Genomic DNA, 19004 nt, shown 5'->3' with positions numbered 1-19004 from the left:
ATTGGCAGCTTCTTTTGAATTAAACAAACCATTGCTTAAAATGACTGGCTCCCAGTCACTGTTTTGAAGCCATTTTTCACCTTGTCTTTTTCAAACTGGTGAGTCTGTTTGGAATCTCTGAGAATGTTAATCAAGTCGACAGCTTCCATAGTTTGTGATAAAAAGACAACAAAGAACCAGGATGTTCGAAAGTTCGGTCACAGTTTCGTATAGTATTTGTGAATTATTTATTATTTTCTTTTCCATTAAGGATCTGGTTGAGCTTTACAGTAAAACTGTTGTCTTACTGCTACTATTTTGTTTGTTCTCTTATTGTTTCATCAATTTGTTTGGCAGTTAAAGTCTAAAACAAGCTCTAGTGTAGTGTGAATCTGTCTCCCTCTGAAGAGCAGGCACTATTAGGCACTGGATAGAACGAGTGGGCTGAGATAATCTGAAGGGGTTTCACTGTTCATTACCTGGCGCCCTTCAAATGTTACATTGATATCAGGACAAGCGGAAACACTGAGACATTGGGAGTGAAGCCTCACCTAACAGAGGAGCTGTTTTTTCAAGCTTAGAAATACAGCTGATTTTAAATCAGCAAACATTCACTTCATTAAAGTAGACAAAAAGGCAACTATCTCTGAACTGTCGCCACTCTCTCAAAAACATAGATATTTTACTGATCGGGGAATAATGGTCTTGTTCAAACTGTACAAAATAAAAATCAATTGTGATCTTTTTAAAATAATGAACTGATTTAAAGCATTGTCCAACCAAACAAAGGCACCAAGAATTCCCAGGACATTGAGAGATTATGAGTGGGCAAAACTGTGGCAAATGGAGTTCAATGTGGGGAAATGTGAGGTCATCCACTTCGGATCTAAGAAAGATAGATCAGAGAATTTTCTAAATGGTGAGGAGCTCGGAACTGTGGAGGAGCAGAGCGATTCAAGGGTCCAAGCACAGAGATGATTAAAAGCTAGTGGACAGTTACAAAAATAATTAAAAAGGCTAATGGAATGTCGGCCTTTATTTCAAGAGGGCTGGAATATAAAGGGGTGGAAGTAATGTTCCAGCTGTACAGAGCTCTGGTTAGACCACATCTGGAGGACCGCATTCAGTTCTGGGCACTGCAACTCAGGAAGGATATATTGCCAATGGAAGGGCTGCAGCGCAGATTCACCAGAATGATCTCGTGGCTAAAAGGGGTTAAATTATGAGGACAGGTTGCATGGACTAGCCTTGTATTCCCCTGAATAAAGAAGATTAAGGCGTGATTGAATTGAGGTGTTTAAGATGATGAAAGGATTTGATAGGGTAGATAGAGAGAAACTACTTCCTCTGTTGGGGGAGTCCAGAACAAAAGGCCATAACCTTAAAATTGGAGCTCGGCCGTCCAGGGGTGATGTCAGGAAGCACTTCTTCACACAAAGGGTCGTAGAAATCTGGAACTCTCTCCCACAAAAGTCTGTTGAGGCTGGGGGTCAATCCGAAATTTCAAAACGGAGATTGATAGATTTTTATTAGTCAAGGGTATTGATGATTAAGGAACCAAGGCGGATAGATGGAGTTAACATACTGATCAGCCATGATCTAATTGAATGGCAGAACAGGTTGAGGAGCTGAATTGTCTACTCCTGTTCCTATGTAACAGGCTCGTGTGGCTGAATGGACTTCTCTTGTTCCTATGTAACATGCTCGAGGGGCTGAATGTTCTCATCTTCTTCCTATATTATCATGCTCGAGGGGCTGAATGGACTCCTCTTGTTCCTATGTAACATGCGCGACAGGCTGAATAGCGTCCAGATCCTGTATAACAGTCTCGAAGGGCTGAATGGCTTCCTCTGTTCAAGTGCAACGAGCTCGAGGGGCTTAATGGCCGAGTCCTATTCCAGTGTAATCGGCTCGAGGTGCTGAATGGCCTTCAGTTCCCGTGGAACACGCTCGTGGGGCTGAATGGCCTGCTGCTGTTCCTATCTAACAGGCTTGAGAGGCTGATTGGCCTCCAGGTCTGATGTTTCGGGCTCGAGGGGCTGAATTGCCTTCAATTCCCGTATAACACGCTCGAGGGGCTGAATGGTCTGCTGCTGTTCCTGTGTAACAGGCTTGAGGTGCTGATTGGCTAACAGATCTAGTCTAAGGTGCTCGAGGGGCTGAATGGCCTCCTCCTGTTGCTATCTTACAGGCTTGAAGGGTTGATTGGCGTCTAGTTCCTATATAACAGGCTCGAAGGGCTGAATGGCCTTCAGTTCCCAGATAACAGGCTCGAAAGGCGAAATGGCCTCCTCCTTTTGATATTTGACAGGCTTGAGGGGTTGATTGGCCTCAAGTTCCTGTATAACAGGCTCAGAGGGCTGAATGGCCTCCTCCTGATTCTATGTAACAGGCTTGAGGGGATGATCGGCCTCCAGTAACGATGTAACGCGCTTGAGGGGCTGAATGGCCTCCTCCTTTTCCTGTGTAACAGCCTTCAGAGGCTGAATGGCCTTCAGTTCCCATATTAAAGGCTTGAGGAGCTCAATGGCCTCCTTCTGTTCCTGTCGAACAGCCGTGAAGGACTTGCGGCCAATTTGTCCAAGATGATTGCCAGACTTGCTGCCATTTTGTCCAAGATGTCGGGCGAACTTGCCACCATTTTGTCTAAAAATTAGAGCCGAACCTTTCAGGAGCGAGATTAGAAAACATTTCTACACACAAAGGGTGGTAGAAGTTTGGAACTCTCTTCCGCAAATGGCAATTGATACCAGCTCAATTGCTAAATTTAGATGTGAGATTGATAGCTTTTTGGCAATCAAAGGTATTAAGGGATATGGGCCAAAGGCGGGTTTATGGAGTTAGATCACAGATCAGCCATGATCTTATCAAATGGCGGAGCAGGAACGAGGGGCTGAATGGCCTACTCCTGTTCCTATGTTCCTATGATATTATTTATGTGGAATTCCGACAGGCATTTGATAAGGTTCCACACAAGAAATTGTTGGCAAAAATGAAAGCGCATGGAACTTGAGGCAATATATTGACTTGGGTAGAGAATTGGTTCGGAGAAAGGAGACAGAGAGTAGGGATAATGGGTACATACTCCAATTGGCAGCATGGGACTAGTGGTGTCCCCCAGGGATCTGTAACTGGGGCCTCAGCTTGTCACCATATTTATCAATGACTTAGGTGAAGGAACAGGGAGTCGTATATCCAAGTTTGCTGATGACACTAAGTTAGTTGGTACAGTAAGTAGTGTGGAATGCGAGTGGAAAGTTGTAACGGGACATTAATAGGTTGAGTGAGTGTGCAAAACTATGGCAGATGGAGTTCAATGTGGGGTAATCCACTTTGGACCTACGGTCAGGGAATTTTCCAAATGGTAAGAAGCTCGGAACTGTGGAGAAGCAGAGAGAATTAACGGTTCATTTACATAAATCAGTAAAAGCTAACAGACGGATCCAAAAATAATTTAAAAGGCTAACGGAGTGTCTGGAATATAAAGAAGTGGAAGTTATGTTACAGTTATATAAAGCTCTGGTTAGACTGCGTCTGGAGTAACTGCGTTCAATTTTGGACACTGCACCTCAGGAAGGATAGATTGGCCTTGGAGGGGTTGCAGAGCAGATTCACCATAATGTTACCGGGGCTAAAAAGCTTAAATTATGAGGACAGGCTGCATAGACTAGGCTCGTATTCCCTCGAGTATGGAAGATTGAGGGGCGGTCTGAGCGAGGTGTTTAACATGTTTAAATGATTCGATAGAATAGAGAGAGAGAGAATCAATTTCCTCTGGGGAATGAAGAACGAGGGGGACATAACCTTAAAATTAGAACCATGCCATTCAGGTTCGAAATCAGGAAGCACTTTTTTACACAAAGGGCAGTAGAAGTCTGGAACTCTGTCCCCCAAAAGGGTGTGGATGCTGGGGGTCAATTGAAGCTTTCAAGACTGAGATCGATACATTTTTGTTGGGTGAGGGTATCGAGAGATAGGGAGCAAAGGCGGAGAAATGGATTTGAGGTACAGATCATCTATGATCTAATTGAAGGGCGGAACTGGTTCAAGGGGCTAAATGGCCTCCTCCTGTTCCCAGTCGAAATGTTGAGAATATGTTTTGTTGAGGCTGTGACGTCTGGGTCAACCCCTGTCCAAACAAGACAGGCCACATTTGGGAGTTTAATAACTTTGAAATTAACATTTTTCTTTTGTGACTTGTGCAACTTCGATCAATTGAATAGATATGAAAGAGAATCAATGCAGTTAATCGAACTTCTGGCTGATAAATCCAGCAGAGGTTTTCGTAATCTGGTGGTTATCACATTCACCTCATACACGAAAAATCTCCGGTTCGATCCTGGGTGGGGCCATTATGTTGGGACAGAATTTTTTTCTTTCTCTGTGAAATAGCCTGTCCTGTTAAATTGAACACTAATTCGTGGTCTCACGAGCACTGAACATTTTCAACCGAGCCCTTAAAAATACAGTGTGTAAAATGAGAAGGGATAAAAAGTTCATCGCACAACATAAATTGTTAAACTTTTTCAACTTCCCTCAGTAGGCTTTCATTCTGCAAAATAACGTTATCGTTTAATTAATGGTAATTAAAACAATAATTGTTTTTTTTCTTCCCGCAGAGTATGAAGAATCCATGCAATTAATAAAACAAGTGTTCAAAAGTTGCTATTCTGACTGGGATTCGAACCAGCGCCTCGGCAATGAGAGCGCCGAATCCAAACCACTGGATCACCAGGGAGCTCAGTTTCTATCCTTATCAGATGTAACATGGATTGCCCTTTCTCTGTGATTCAGCTTTTAATCCTTTTTAGTTCCTGATTGCGGATATTCCAGTGATTAAACAGGAATAAATTACAATAGGCTCAGGAAAACCCGGGGAGGTGGCATCCCGCTCACCGAGCCTTTCCAGCAGCATTTATCTTACCAAGCACTGGAGTGGGTGAAACTTTTTCCGCGGGGGGGTGGGGGGGGGGGGGGTCTCAGCGTGGAAAGTGTGTTGAGTGAAGAAGGCATTTGGTAGTTAAGATTGCCGAGTCGTCGAAAGCGCTGCGTTCAGGTCGCTTTCTCCTCGCGAGGCGTGGGTTTGAATCCCACGTTTAACATTGGTTATTTTGACTCCTGTTTTATTTTTACCTTGAGCTGCAGTTGATTTTTCGTCACAGTTGATTTGCTCTTCCCGCAATAACCAACCCGGTCTCCATCCACGGCACGTTTTAACGCCCACCGGCTCATCCCTAAACCGAGCTGTAAACGAAAATATGCTGGAAACTCAAGGCGGTCATTCAACAACTGTGGAGCTGGCCACAGTCACAGAATCAGAATGGCGACTTTCTGAGCGGGGGAGGCCGGTTCATGTGGAAAAGGATCCGGACGAGAATGATCTGATTCATAAGGTTAGGGGAGGGAAATTAGGGAGCTCCTTCGGAACGTTAATGACTTGAAAATGAAGTCTTTTTCCCGTGTAACTTGTGTGGTTTTAATGAATGAAATGTTTGTAAAAAGGCATCCATGGAAAAGGATTGAAAGCTTTTTAGGACCAGAGGGGAAATGAGGAGATTTTTTTTCACACAGATGGTTGTTCCGATCTGGTAGCCACTCCCTGAAAGGGTGGTGGAAGCAGCTTTCATAGGAACTTTCAAAAGGCAATTGGACAGGTACTTGAAGAGGACTGATTTGCAAGGTTACGGGGAAAAGGCTGGGTTTTTTGGACTAAATTGGACAGTTCTTTCAAAGAGTAGGCAGGGCAACACGGCCGAATGGCCTCCTTCTGTGCTGTAATATTCTATGATTCTATTCCATGATTTTAGTGTGGGACAGGAGAGATGTTGTTTGAAGAGAAGTAAAACTGTCCCAATCAGAGCAGAGAGAGGTGACTGGTCAGTTCCCCTCTGTCCAGTATAAGGCACCAACGGTTTTTTGTGGGGTAGTGGTTAAAAGTTCACTTAACACGCGAAGGGCCCTGCTTTCGATCCTGGGCGGACAATTTGTGTTGCAATTGCTGTTTACATTGTATATTAATGACTTAGGTGAGGGGACCGAGTGTAATGTATCCAAGTTTGCTGATGGTACAAAGGTAGGTGGGAAAGTAAGCCGTGAGGAGGACGCAAAGGGAGGTGGACAGGTTGAGTGATTGGGTAAGAGTTGGAGTATAAGGTGGGAAAATGTGAAATTGTCCACTTTAGTAGGAAGAATCGAAAAGCAGAATATTTTTTAAAAGGTGAGAGTCCAATAAATGTTGGTATTCAGAGGGAGTTGGGTGCACTTGTAAACAAATCACAGAAAGTTATCATGCAGGTACAGCAAGCAATTAGGAAGAAAAATGGTATGTTTGCCTTTTTGCAAGGAGGTTGGAGTATAAGAGTAAGGAAGTCTTGATGCAATTAAATAGGGCTTTGGTAAGAACACACCTGGAGTACTTTGATGTAGTCTACATAGATTTTAGCAAGGTTTTTGACAAGGTCCCAATTGGCAGACTGGTCAAAAAAGATGTGATTGCACTAGAGAGGGTACAGAGGAGATTTACGAGGAGGTTGCCAGGGCTGGAGATTTTTGGCTGTGAGGAAAGATTGGAGATGCTGGGGTTGTTTTCTTTGGAACAGAGGAATCTGAGGAGTGATTTAATTGAGGTGTACAAAATTATGAAGGGCCTAGATAGAGTGGATGGGAAGGACCTATTTACCATAGCAGGGAGGTCAATAACGAGGGGGCATAGATTTAAAGTGATTGGTAGAAGGATTAGAGGGGAGCTGCGGAGAATTTTTTTCACCCAGTGGGTGGTAGGGGTCTGGAACTCACTGCCTCAAAGGGTGGTAGAGGCAGAATCCCACGTTACTTTTAAAAAAAAATACTTGGATTTGCAGCTCAAGTTGTGTAACCTGCAAGGCGACGGACCGATTGCTGGAAAGTGGGATTCGGCTGGGTGGCTCATTTTCGGCCGGCGCGGACGCGATGGGCCGAATGTCCTCCTTCTGTGCCGTCAATTTGCGATGATTCTGCAAAAGTGGCAAGTGTTTTTTGTAAGAGCAAATTCCCTGACCGGGAATCGAACCCGGGTCGCAGCTTTAAAAGCGCCGAATCCTAACCACTAGACCACGAGGGAATGTGTGGAACGTTTCTAAATATATCTGGGAGTGTTTGTATTAGGTACAAATAATATTTATGCTTTAGTGACTGTTAGTTGCAAATGTATTTACATGAATCTGTATTATTTATTTATTTATTGGGGTGTATAGATTCTAAATCTACTTCTGGCGCTGATAAGAGTCCATATAATTCCTCAATTAATGTTTCATTTGCGTTTTGACAATAACAGGTCTGTCTCACTGGTTCCCCAGTGTCAGGGAGGGAAGTGTCTGATGCCCTCTTTTATTTGATGTTAGAAACAGAAGACAAACACTCGTTTTCGTTCAAAATCAACCTGAAGGTGGACACACACACAGAGATAAACACAGCCAATGATATGGTCGTTATGTTGGGATTGCTGCACATGCATACCCAGGGGCGAGTTTACTGCAATGATAGACAAGAGCGGCTGAATTTTTCAGGCCCGGTTAGCTCAGTCGATAGAGTGTGAAACTCTAAATCTCAGGGGCGTGGGCTCAAGCCTCATGCCTCATGTTGGGCGTGCTCTGATTTAAACTTTTTATGTTGCTTTCAGGGGTGAACCCAAGCTCTGACTCCCCCCGACATCCCGTGCAGTGTCACCGCGCACATTGTGGCCGCGCCCGGGCTGATTTCTCACTCTCTCACCCGGGACCGCTGAGTCTGCTACACCGTGATCACCAACTCATCCAGTTTGTGAATTTAAACCGGAACAGGTGACTCGCACAGGGCAAGAGAAGTAGGGAAGGCTGCAACCTCTGAAAAATCTCATTCCCATTAAAGGTTTGTGAAACTGAATCCCGAGCACTTTCTGCAACTTTAAAAAGTTTTGACATTCACTGTACAGGACGCGGCACCGAGAGACTCGTCTCTGACACTCACAGTGATGCGTTGGAGTGTTTTCACTCGTAAAACAGCTTTTGTGATATTGTGATATTGTCTTTGACTCCCTCACCAGCGGAAAGGGTTTGCCTATCTCCCTTTCAAAATCCTAAAAAGCCTTCTATATTCCAGGGAATACAAGTATGTAACCGCTCCTCATAATTTAACCCTTCGAGCCCTGCTAACATTCTGGTAAATCGGGGCCGCGCTCCTTCCAAGGCCAATATACCCTTTTGGAGGAAAAGGGAATAACATTTAAAATGAGCGTCACTGAGGATCAGTTTTCTGTCGCTCAGAGTTATCTGCTCAATGAAGTAAAAGATGCAGCTTACAAAGAATAAGGGAGCAGCCACTGTCTCCTTTTTTGGCAGGAGAAGAAAATCAACCTGGATGTTTATGGAGACCAAGTTCCAACATAATGTTTCCACCCGGGATCGAACCAGCAACTTTTCGCGTGTAAAGCAAATGTGAGAACCACGACACTACAGAAACCGATGGTATCTTGTTCAACGCAATGGGCAACTGAATGGTGTCCTCTCTCTGCTCGTACTTGGAATGTGTTCTTTCAAGTATAGCAAGAGATTCAGACAGTGGCTGCTCCACCTTTTCTTTAAAAACTCTCAGGGTGGTGGGTTTGAGCCCCACGTTGGGCGAGTACCGTTTTAAACTTTTATGCTGCTTCCACCGGTGAGCCCCAGCTCTGACACTTCCCCCACCCCCCTCCATCTCACCGCGCACGATGGGGCCACGCCCGGGCTGAATCTCTCCAATCAGGTTTCCGCCCCAGTTGCAGCATGAAATGGTCCTTATCAAAGTCACAAATGATACTCCATGTGACTACCACCATGATAAACTATCCCTCCTCATCCTTCTCAAATACAATATCTCACCGTGCTGTTATGCTGTTAGACGGGTTTCCTCTCTCTGCTCTTATTTGCAATGTGTTGCTTTTCCGACTGATAACACTTAGTATCATTGTATTCTGTGAGTCCATGAGAGGAGATCATTCGGCCCATCGTGCTGTGCTGGGTCAAACACACGTATTCGTTCAAAATTCGTTCAGAGATGGATTGAGTGCCTTGTTGTCAGAAAAATGCCTGAACCCCCACAGTCTGCAGCTTTCCTCCTCGCTATCAACCACATGGCCGATTTTTGTGTCACCCGCAAATTTCTTAATCATGTCCCCTAAATTTCGGTCCAAATCGTTAATGTAGAGCATAAAACGCAAAGGACCAAGTACCGAGCCCTGCGGCACCCCACTGGAAACAGCCTTCCAGCCACAAAAACACCCGTCGACCATTACACTTTCCTTCCTGCCACTGAGCTAATTTTGGATCCAACAAGCCACATTCCCTTGGATCCCATGGTCCTTTCCTTTTTGGACCAATCTGCCATGTGGGAATTTTTCAAAAGCTTTGCTAAAATCCATGTAGACGACATCAATTGCGCTACCCTCATCGATCCTTCTTATCACCTCCTCGAAAAATTCAATCAGGTTAGTCAGACACAACTTCCCCTTAACAAATCCATGCTGACTGTCCTTGATTCGTCCGTGCCTTTCGAAGTGACAGTTCATCCTGTCCCTCAGAATTGATTCCAATAATTTGAAATGGAGTCTTTCTCCTGCTTGCTGCAATAACAGATAAGGTGATTCAAGGAAGCAAGCCCGGCTAGCTCAGTCGGTAGAGCATGAGACTCTTAATCTCAGGGTCGTGGGTTCGAGTCCCACGTTGGGCGAGTATCATTTTAAACTTTTATGTTGCGTTCACTGGCCAACGGTGCAGAATTGATGCAGAATGGAACATTAAATTTGTAGTCAGGATGGCCGAGCGGTCAAAGGCGCTGCGTTCAGGTCGCAGTCTCTTCTGGAGGCGTGGGTTCGAATCCCACTTCTGACAATCCTTATTTTTACGAAGACGTGAAAATATTTTATTTGTGGATTGTGCTGCAGCTGATTTTTCGACCAAGTTGATTTACTCCTCCCACAAAAACAACTGGCTTTGTGATGGAACTGTGACTTGAGAAGTTTCAAACAGTGAAATGTTTGACATATTAATGACCTGGACAAAGAAATAGAACAACAGTGGGAAACATTTAAAACGGTGATCAATAGAGTCCAGGAGAAATATATCCCACTAAAAAGCAAGAACAAACCAGCCAGAAATGACACACCAGGGAAGAATAAAGAAACAAGGGCAAAATTGAAACTGAAGAAAAAGGCACACACTCGACAATAAAGGAGAGAGGGGAATGTGAAAAGACTGGGAAAGAAGTCTAAAGAACTATTAGAAAGGCAAAAAGGAATATCAAAAAAAGAAAAGTATTCTGGACACATCAACAGCCAAAGAAAATTTCGGATAGGAATAGGGCCACTAAGGGATACACACGACAAACTCACAGGAAATGACAGCGAAATGGCAGAAATATTAAATAATCACTTTGCTTCAGTCTTTACCAGCGAGACGAGTATTGTGGGCGTGACAGTAGAAGAAGAGATCAAAAAGATATGTAAAGACATTTAAGATCGAAAGGGGGAGATAATTGATCAACTAATCAATCTTGGAGAGGAAATTTCCAGTTAGGAGCCTAACCAGAGTTTCAAACCGCTCAGCCACACTATTTTCCGTATTACTGTTCAGGAGCTTATTTCACAGGGACACGATTACTGCGCTCCATTTAGGGAGGCTACGTGAAAGGCGGAAATTGATCTATTAATAGAATCATAGAATAAGATAGCGCCATTCGGCCCATCGTGCCTGTGTCAGCTCTCTGAAAGAGCTGTCCAGTTAGTCCCACTCGCCTGCTGTTTCCCCATAGCCCTGAAAATGTTTCCATCCAAGCGTTTATCCAATTCCCTTTTGAAAACTGTGAGTTAAGAAAAACAATATTGAAAGGGGTGCTGGGGCCTCTGCAGTGTCGATGTGGAGTGTGTGATGATTGAAGTTATCAAGATGGTTGCTTTACACATGGTATGTTGTGCAATCATCCTGAAATATCTTCAATATCCAATACAAATTGAATTGCAAACCTGACGGACCAACACTGGAAAACAAATCACGAGTGAACGCAAATAATCTGGGACCCGTTTTTAGCCTCACGGCACTTTAAATAAAGTGAAATAACTTTGCATTGAAAGGATTTGGAACTTGCGTCTGTGCCTTTATCTGTTCCATTTCTTAAAGTTGCTGGCGTCTGATGATGGACACGCCTCTGCTCCCTCCATTGCACAAGAAATGAGGTGTTTGACGTTGACGGGACCTGTTGGTTATGAGCTCATCCTTTACATTGAGTGGGTTCGCGTCCTTTAAACGGCGTCAACTTTTGCCCAGCGGTGAACTTCGCAGCAAACAAGTTCATCACCGTCTCACCGCGGGCACTGACTGACACGTTTATCGTTATTTCTTTCAGACCGAAATAAATAGGAACCGTGATTTTAAATTTGCACTAAGTGATTTTTAGGTCGTCGCCTTTAAATGTTTCAAAGGCGAATCCGAATTTATGATAGTCTGGCCATTTCACCAGCCGTGTTGAAAACAGAACATGTCTCTAACTTTCGCGTCTTTTTTCGAAAGGCAAAAAACATATTTCCCATGACCTCTGAAGGATGGGCAAGTACATTTCAGAAATCAGAAGCAAGTTAACCAGCCTTTTAATCCGGAGTCAGACCTTTGCGCCACGCACTCTGAAGACAGGATCCTGGATGTTATTATATTTTTGAATGTTTCTGAAACACCGTTTCATATCTTGGTTGAATGGATGAGTCTTATCAAATCTCCGCCAGGTCCCACCGGGTGTGAGACAGTATTGGAAGCAGCCTTCACCCCCAATATCACGCTGGCTTTCATCGCCTCCTCTCAGCGGACTGCATTAACAGGGCTGGGAGATATGGACTTTGTTCACATTTAATTAGCAATGTGAATCGTGAAACATTTAATCATTTTTAATGGGGACAAGGTTTCAAAATATTTCCGCCCGGTTTCGAACCGGGGAATTTTCGCGTGTTAGGCGAACGTGATAACCACTACACTACGGAAACCTGATATCTGCAACCTCGTGTTAGGGATATAACCCCTCAGCCAAACTAATTTCCGTATTACTGTCCAGGAGCTCATTTCACAGGGATACATTTACTGCGCTGTATTTCGGAAGGCTGCAGAGAAGGACAGGTGGTGATGGTCAGGCAGGGAATCCCAGAGCATCGCGCCGAAACAAACATTTCACTGTTTTTTTTTCATGTGCCTGATATCCGACCGCAGTGTAAATTATGGCGAATCAGGCATGCTCAGATGACATTGTTCACAGAGTGTTTTCTTGCAGCCAAATCACACATTAGAAAACTTGAAATGAGATGAAGAGATCGCAGCCATTTAAAGTGCTCCCAGTTACTGCAGATCAGGAATCGAAACTTGGCACCGGCTTCAGGGCCATCAGAATGAGGCAATGAATCCGAAAGTGGGAAGAAAAAGGTGCAGTTTCCGTTCCTGGGTGGGCTCGAACCACCAACCTTTCGGTTAACAGCCGAACGCGCTAACCGATTGCGCCACAGAGACCGTCTGTTTTTTTTCTTGCAAGATACACTAAAGCAGCGTGTCACCTACCCAAAGTTACATGTTGCAGCCACAGAAATGCAATTGTCCACTATCAGTGTTACTTTTCCAGAAATAAAGGATGGGACATTGTTTGTGGAAACATGGGAACGGTCTGGTCTCGCTCACAGCGTCGATATCACCGCCAACCAGCTCTCCTGCAACCGGCGTGCCCACCGGTGATTTGTCTGTTAGTTATTTGCACTGTGGGAGAACCTTCACCACACTGACTGCAGCGGTTTCAAAAGCCGGCTCACCACCACCTTCTCAAGGGCTTTTTGGGATGGGCAATAAATGCCGGCCTCGCCAGCGACGCCCACATCCCATGAACGAATAAAAAAAATATTCTGAGCGTCCTGATGCTGATGTCAGGATTTGATGCCTGATCTGCAGTAACTGGGAGCGGTTTAAATGGCTCCGACCTCTTAATTTCACTCATAACATCAGAGTAACTGTTCCAGGGGGACATGCCGACTCAACTGCGTCTTGGCCGCCTGTCTGGACAGTCCTTTATTCGTCTCCAATTCCGTTTCCCAAAGCGTATCTGCAGATTCACAAAGCTGTTTGTCATTTCGGTTCCTTTCGATTTGTCCAGCTCCCGACTGGCAATAATTTTCAAACCTGGTTGCAAACCTCCGCCTTGCATCGTGTCCAGGGATGGGTTATGTGGAGAGACTGGAGAAGCTGGGATTGTTCTCCTCGGAGCAAAAAAAGGTTAAGGGTAGATTTAATAGAGGTGTTCAAATTATTTTGATAGAATGGATGGGGAGAAGCTCTTTCCATTGGCAGGAGGGTCGATAACCAGAGGACACAACTTGTATTTACATAGTGCCTTTAACGTAGTAAAACGTCACAAGGTGCTTCACAGGAACGTTATTAAACAAAACTTGACACGAAGCCACATAAGGAGATATTGGGACAGGTAACCAAAAGCTTGGTCGAAGAGTTAGGTTTTAAGGTATGTGTTAAAGGAGAGAGAGGCGGAGAGGTTGAGGGAGGGAATTGCAGAGCTTCGGGTCGAGGCAGCTGAAGGCACAGCCTCCAATGGTGGAGCAATTAAAATCGGGGATGCGCAAGAGGCCAGAATTGGAAGAGCACAGAGATTTGTTTTATTCGTTCATGGGATGTGGGCGTCGCTGGCGAGGCCAGCATTTATTGCCCATCCCTAATTGCCCTTGAGAAGGTGGTGGTGAGCCGCCTTCTTGAACCGCTGCAGTCCGTGTGGTGAAAGTTCTCCCACAGTGCTGCTCGGTAGGGAGATGCAGGATTTTGACCCAGCGACGATGAAAGAACGGTCGATATATGTTTGATGCAGTGTTCCCTCGTGATTGGGAATAGTTCATTGCACAAAAATAATGCATGTCTGTGAGACACTTCATGTTTTTTGTAAATCACCATTCATACGTTCTGTTGCACACCGAAGGAAATGACAATTAAAACGTTAATAAACCTTTGTGCTTTGCATGTCATGAACTTTTATCCCTTCCCATTTTACATACTGTATTTTAGGAGTCTGCTTAAAAATGTTTACTGCTTATTACACCAAGAATCTGGTGCAGCTGTTGTTAAATTTAAAAAGGTTTGTAGCCCCTTCCACGCTTGAAGAAACTCAACCCTGGAGGTTTATGGGGAGCAAGTCCCAACAAAATGCTTCCCTCCGAGGTCAAATCGGGGACTTTCTGCGTGTAACTGGTGAACATGATAACCGCTACACTACGGAAAGGACAAACTTTTCGGTCTCAGGTCTGAAGGAAGTGTCTCGGGAAAACATGAACCGTTGACTCTCTTTGCACTGACTCTTTTCACGAATATTTCATCGATCGAAACGATACAAGTCACAGGGAAAAATGTCAAAGTCATTAAACTCCCGAATTAGCCCCAAAATTTATCAATCTCAGTTTTGAAATTTTCAATTGACCCCCAGCCTCAACAGCTTTTTGGGGGAGAGAGTTCCAGATTTCCACTCCCCTTTGTGTAATGAAATTCTTCCTGACATCACCCCTGAATGGCCCAGCTCGAATTTTTTAAGGTTACGCCCCATTGTTCTGGACTCTCCCCACCAGAGGAAATAGTCTCTATCTGCCCTGTCAAATGTTTAATCATCTTAAACACCTCAATTAGATCACCCCTTAATATTCTAAACTCAAGGGAATGCAAGTGTCGTCCATGCAACCTGTCCTCATAATTGCTTATCAAGGATAGCCACCAAAAAGCGTTTCACGATGGCTGGCTCTAGAGTGGATTGGTCGTTAGTAGTGGGCTCGTTGGTCTAGGGGTATGATTCTTGCTTCGGGTTTGTTACTATGAATATGTGAGAGGTTCCGAGTTCAAATCCCAGATAAGCCCTTATTTTACTTTGGATCTTGAACTTCCAAAGACAGAAAAGTACCCAAATCACCCCACATGAGTGAAACAATTTCTATGTTTCATACTCGTACCTAACACAACTGCCCAACTTGGTTCTGATGAAAGGTCATTGACCTGAAACATTAACTCTGTTTCTCTCTCCACAGATGCTGCCTGACCTGCTGAGGGTTTCCAGAATTTTCGATGTCATCAGAGTATCACTTCCCTCATCAACTAACTACACTCCTCCACTAGATGTCGCCTTGTGGTGAAAACAGGCTCCTTCCGCACAGCCAGGTGTTCTGCTTCAGGCATTAATCATAACTATAACTTTTGAACTTGTTAGTTAAAACATATGGCCTTGCCAATTGACCAGAAAACAGAATGGTGTTTATCTCTCACCAGTACAGTCCTTTCCCGCAGCATCAGCTTGGAATGATACGTAGCAATCATACAGATGTCACACCTCTCCTGCTTGCCTGTGAAGCTGGTAAGACGAATAGCACACAATGCTGCCTGACACACATACACAGCAGCTATGAATGACTTAAAGGTCTTGTTATGATTGTCAGGCAATTGTTTATATCAAAAGGATAATTAAACTTACGAGTATAATGATATCAGCAACAATCCAAGTGTTTCTGGACTTCAGAATCTACTCGTCTCTATATTAAACATATGCATGCATATAAAATGAAGCAAATCCGTCTTATGATTGTAGTTTCATTGTCCCAACGGAGATTTATACTTCCTCACTTAAGAGGCAAAAGCTAAAGGTTAATCTTACTTCAATATAAAGACTGACTCTTTCCTTACAATACAGATACCCCAAACTAATATAACACCTCAAACTGATGGAGCTCCTCAAACTAAAACAGTATCTCAAACTGATACAGTACCTCAAACGGATAGAGAATCTGAAACTACTATAATACCTCAAGCTAATTCATCATCTGAAACTAATGAAGTACCTCAAACTAATACAGTACCTCAAACAAATACAACACCTTAAACTAATGCAGTACTTCAAACCGATACAGAACCTGAAAGTAATATAATACCTCAAACTAATACAGCATCTCAATCTAATACAGTATCTCAAACTAATAAAGTACTTCAACTAATACAGCACCTCAAACTAATAGAGCACCTCAAGCCAATACAACACCTCAAAGTGATACAGCACCTCAAGCGAATACAGTACCTCAAACTAATATAGTACCTCAAATTAGTACAGCGTCTTAAACTAATCCAGCACCTCAAACTATGTATCGTTGTCTCTCCACTGCTTTAAATGTATCTATCTATCTATCTATCTATATATTTATCTATCCATCTATCTATCTTTCTATCCATCTATCTCTCCATCTATCTATCAATCGATTCATCTATCTCACTATCCATCTATCTCTCTATCTATAAATCTCTCTATCCATATATCTATCCATCCATCCATCTGTCTTTCTATCTCTATATCTCTCTATCCATCTATCTATCCATCCATCTGTTTAAATATCTAGCTATATCTCTATCTATATATCTCTCTATCCATCTATCTATCCATCCATCTATCCATCTATCTATCTATATATATCTCTATCCATCTAACCATATATCTATCTACCGATCGATCTATCTCTATCTATCCATCTATCTATCTATATAGCTATCTATCTATCTACCTTTATCTCCCTATCTCTCCATATCAGTTCCTCGTTCCACCTGTTTATTGCTCTGTTGTTGTTTCTCTATCGCTTTCTGTCTCTCCTCCTTCATTACTCAAGTTTATCAAATAACTTTCTAATCTTTATTTAAAAAATGCAATATTAAAGCATGAGCATGAGGTAAATGAGCAAATTACAAGGTGGGGTGGACTCAGTATGTTGGTCTGTGAGGTCTTCCTTCTTCAGGCTGCTGATCACAGAAGTCTCCCTGAGCAGCTTCTGGAAGAAGAAGCGCGAGCACTTCTCGTCCTGCTCCACGGAGCGGACTCTGGAGCGAAAGATCATTTTTGAGGCCCCTTTAACTGGATGCATCACACCGTGAGATCACAAGGTGAGGCCCCTTTAACTGGACGGTTCATAGCATGAGATCACAGGATGAGGCCCCCTGAACTGGACGGTTCACACCGTGAGATCACAGCATGAGGCCCCTTTAACTGGACGGTTCATACCGTGAGATACGGTCTGTATTGTACTGTATTGCTTCGAAATTGTGAAATTTAGTTTTAACTCTGTGTATTCTTAAATTTTATGCAGTAATATATGTTTTGTAATAAAAAAAATTCGCAGAAGCTTTCGAATCAAACGGGTATCGACCCTCCACACGTTATCCATTGCTCCACTGGCCCAGTTTTCAAAAAGCATGCAGCAACTCACACTCCCACAGCGCTGGAGAATGAGCAGTTACCGAGTCAGTCTCGGTCATGCCCACGCGATTCCACGAGTCCGGGCGTGTCAATAGGTGCACGGTGAACAATCACCAAAGAGAGAGACATCAGCTGCTTCCTTTCGATCGCTCAGCTTATAGAGCAGAGGTCTACAGTACAATTAACAGATCAAAGTTTGCTGGTTCGAAGTAATAAACGTGCTTTTGGAGTAAGTAGCTCTAGGCCATTCTCTTAACTTTACAGGCAGCCTACGGCTTAACATGTTGGCGCTGAGGCACAGGAGACCACTTTTCCTTTGTCAAACCTTAAAGCTTTCTGTGTCTGTCAGAACACGGCTGTTTTGCTCGAGCATTTGCCTCTGCTCACCAGCAGGGAGTGCCTTTGAGCTACAACACCGCAAACTGCTGGGCGCCGCACTTTAGGAAAGATATGAAGGCATTAAAGAGGGTGCAGAAGAGATTTACTAGAATGATTCCAGGGATGACGGACTTTAGTTACGTGGATAGACTGGAGAAGCTGGAGATTTGATCGAGATTTTCAAAACCATGAAGGGTTTAGAAAGAGTATATAGAGAGAAATCGTTCCCATTTGCAGAAGGGTGAAGGACCAGAGGACATAGATTTAAGGTGATTGGCAAAAGCACCAAAGATGAAATCAGGAAAAACGATGGGGCGGGGGAGTGGGACCAGCTGGATTGCTCTTGCATAGAGCTGGTGTGGTCTTGATGGGCCGAATGGCCTCCTTCCGTGCTGTGTTCTTTCCATGATTCAAGTCGAATGCTCGCTGAGCAGGTGAGAGATAGCAAGATAGATTCTTGCATTCTCCACTCACCTTTTGACTTGGGTCAATTGTCCAGAAACAAAAGTGGCGTCAGTTTTCAGCGAGCCCATGGTCCATGTACTTCTTAAGCTTCACTGCTTGCTACGGTACAGAGAGGTCAAGTGGCAGCAAATCTTTTGGTGTGCTGCAGGAAGAAAAAAATATTGATTTTGGTCTTGAGCAAAGATGGGAAAAAAAAAGCTTAATGATGCCTTCTCTGAGGATTGAACTCAGGACCTTCAGATTATGAGACTGACGCGCTGCCAACTGCGCTAAGAAGGCACTTGATGTATAATGATCCAGGCAGCACTATCAAGTAGGACAGTTTGCAAGGTGTAAAATCATAAACTAATCGGCAGTTTGCAAAAACTCTCCATCCAGGTGGAAATCGAACCAACAATCTTCTGAATTTTGGTCAGACACGTTCCCCATTGCTCGACTGGCCAAAGGTGTGTCGAGTAAGTCGGAGCTCACACGCTCACAGCGCTGCGGTATGAGCAGGTACCGAGTCAGTCTCGGTCATGCCCACGCGACTCCACGAGTCCGGGAGTGTCAAAAGGCACACGGTGAACAATCACCAAAGAGAGGGACCTTTGCTGTTTCCCTTCGAGAGCTCAGCTGGTCGTGTGGAAAACTTGTAGAGATTAAAACTTGAAAGCAAAATCACTCTTAAATCGTTGGTTTAATTCTGGCTCAAAAAAACGAACGTGCTTTTGGATTAAGCGGTATTGAGCTCAAGGCCGCTCTCTTAACTTTACAGACTGTTTGCTGCTTAAAATGTTGGCGCTTTTCCTTTCTCAAACCTTGAAGCTGTTTTGCTCGAGCATTTGCCTCTGCTCACCAGCAGGGAGTGCCTTTGAGCAACAACACGTCAAACCGGACATCACTTTCAGGCAAAAAAA

The 19004-nt window shown here is 43.9% G+C and overlaps 5 non-coding genes across 5 annotated transcripts; 2 read left to right on the top strand and 3 right to left on the bottom strand.

The window, feature by feature from the left end:
- The first annotated feature begins 9626 nt into the window (after positions 1-9626).
- trnak-cuu (transfer RNA lysine (anticodon CUU)) lies at positions 9627-9699 on the top strand. Its single transcript has one exon. It is a non-coding gene; the product is annotated as a tRNA-Lys (tRNA).
- Positions 9700-9777: 78 nt separating this feature from the next.
- On the top strand, positions 9778-9860 carry trnal-cag (transfer RNA leucine (anticodon CAG)). The gene has a single exon. It is a non-coding gene; the product is annotated as a tRNA-Leu (tRNA).
- A 2065-nt stretch (positions 9861-11925) lies between these two features.
- On the bottom strand, positions 11926-11998 carry trnav-aac (transfer RNA valine (anticodon AAC)). Its single transcript has one exon. It is a non-coding gene; the product is annotated as a tRNA-Val (tRNA).
- A 440-nt stretch (positions 11999-12438) lies between these two features.
- On the bottom strand, positions 12439-12512 carry trnan-guu (transfer RNA asparagine (anticodon GUU)). Its single transcript has one exon. It is a non-coding gene; the product is annotated as a tRNA-Asn (tRNA).
- Positions 12513-18311: 5799 nt separating this feature from the next.
- trnam-cau (transfer RNA methionine (anticodon CAU)) lies at positions 18312-18384 on the bottom strand. Its single transcript has one exon. It is a non-coding gene; the product is annotated as a tRNA-Met (tRNA).
- Positions 18385-19004: the final 620 nt, after the last annotated feature.

The sequence above is a fragment of the Heptranchias perlo genome, unplaced genomic scaffold (assembly GCF_035084215.1).
Source record: "Heptranchias perlo isolate sHepPer1 unplaced genomic scaffold, sHepPer1.hap1 HAP1_SCAFFOLD_50, whole genome shotgun sequence".
Lineage (NCBI taxonomy): Eukaryota > Metazoa > Chordata > Chondrichthyes > Hexanchiformes > Hexanchidae > Heptranchias > Heptranchias perlo.
This window is presented reverse-complemented; position numbering and strand designations above follow the sequence as displayed.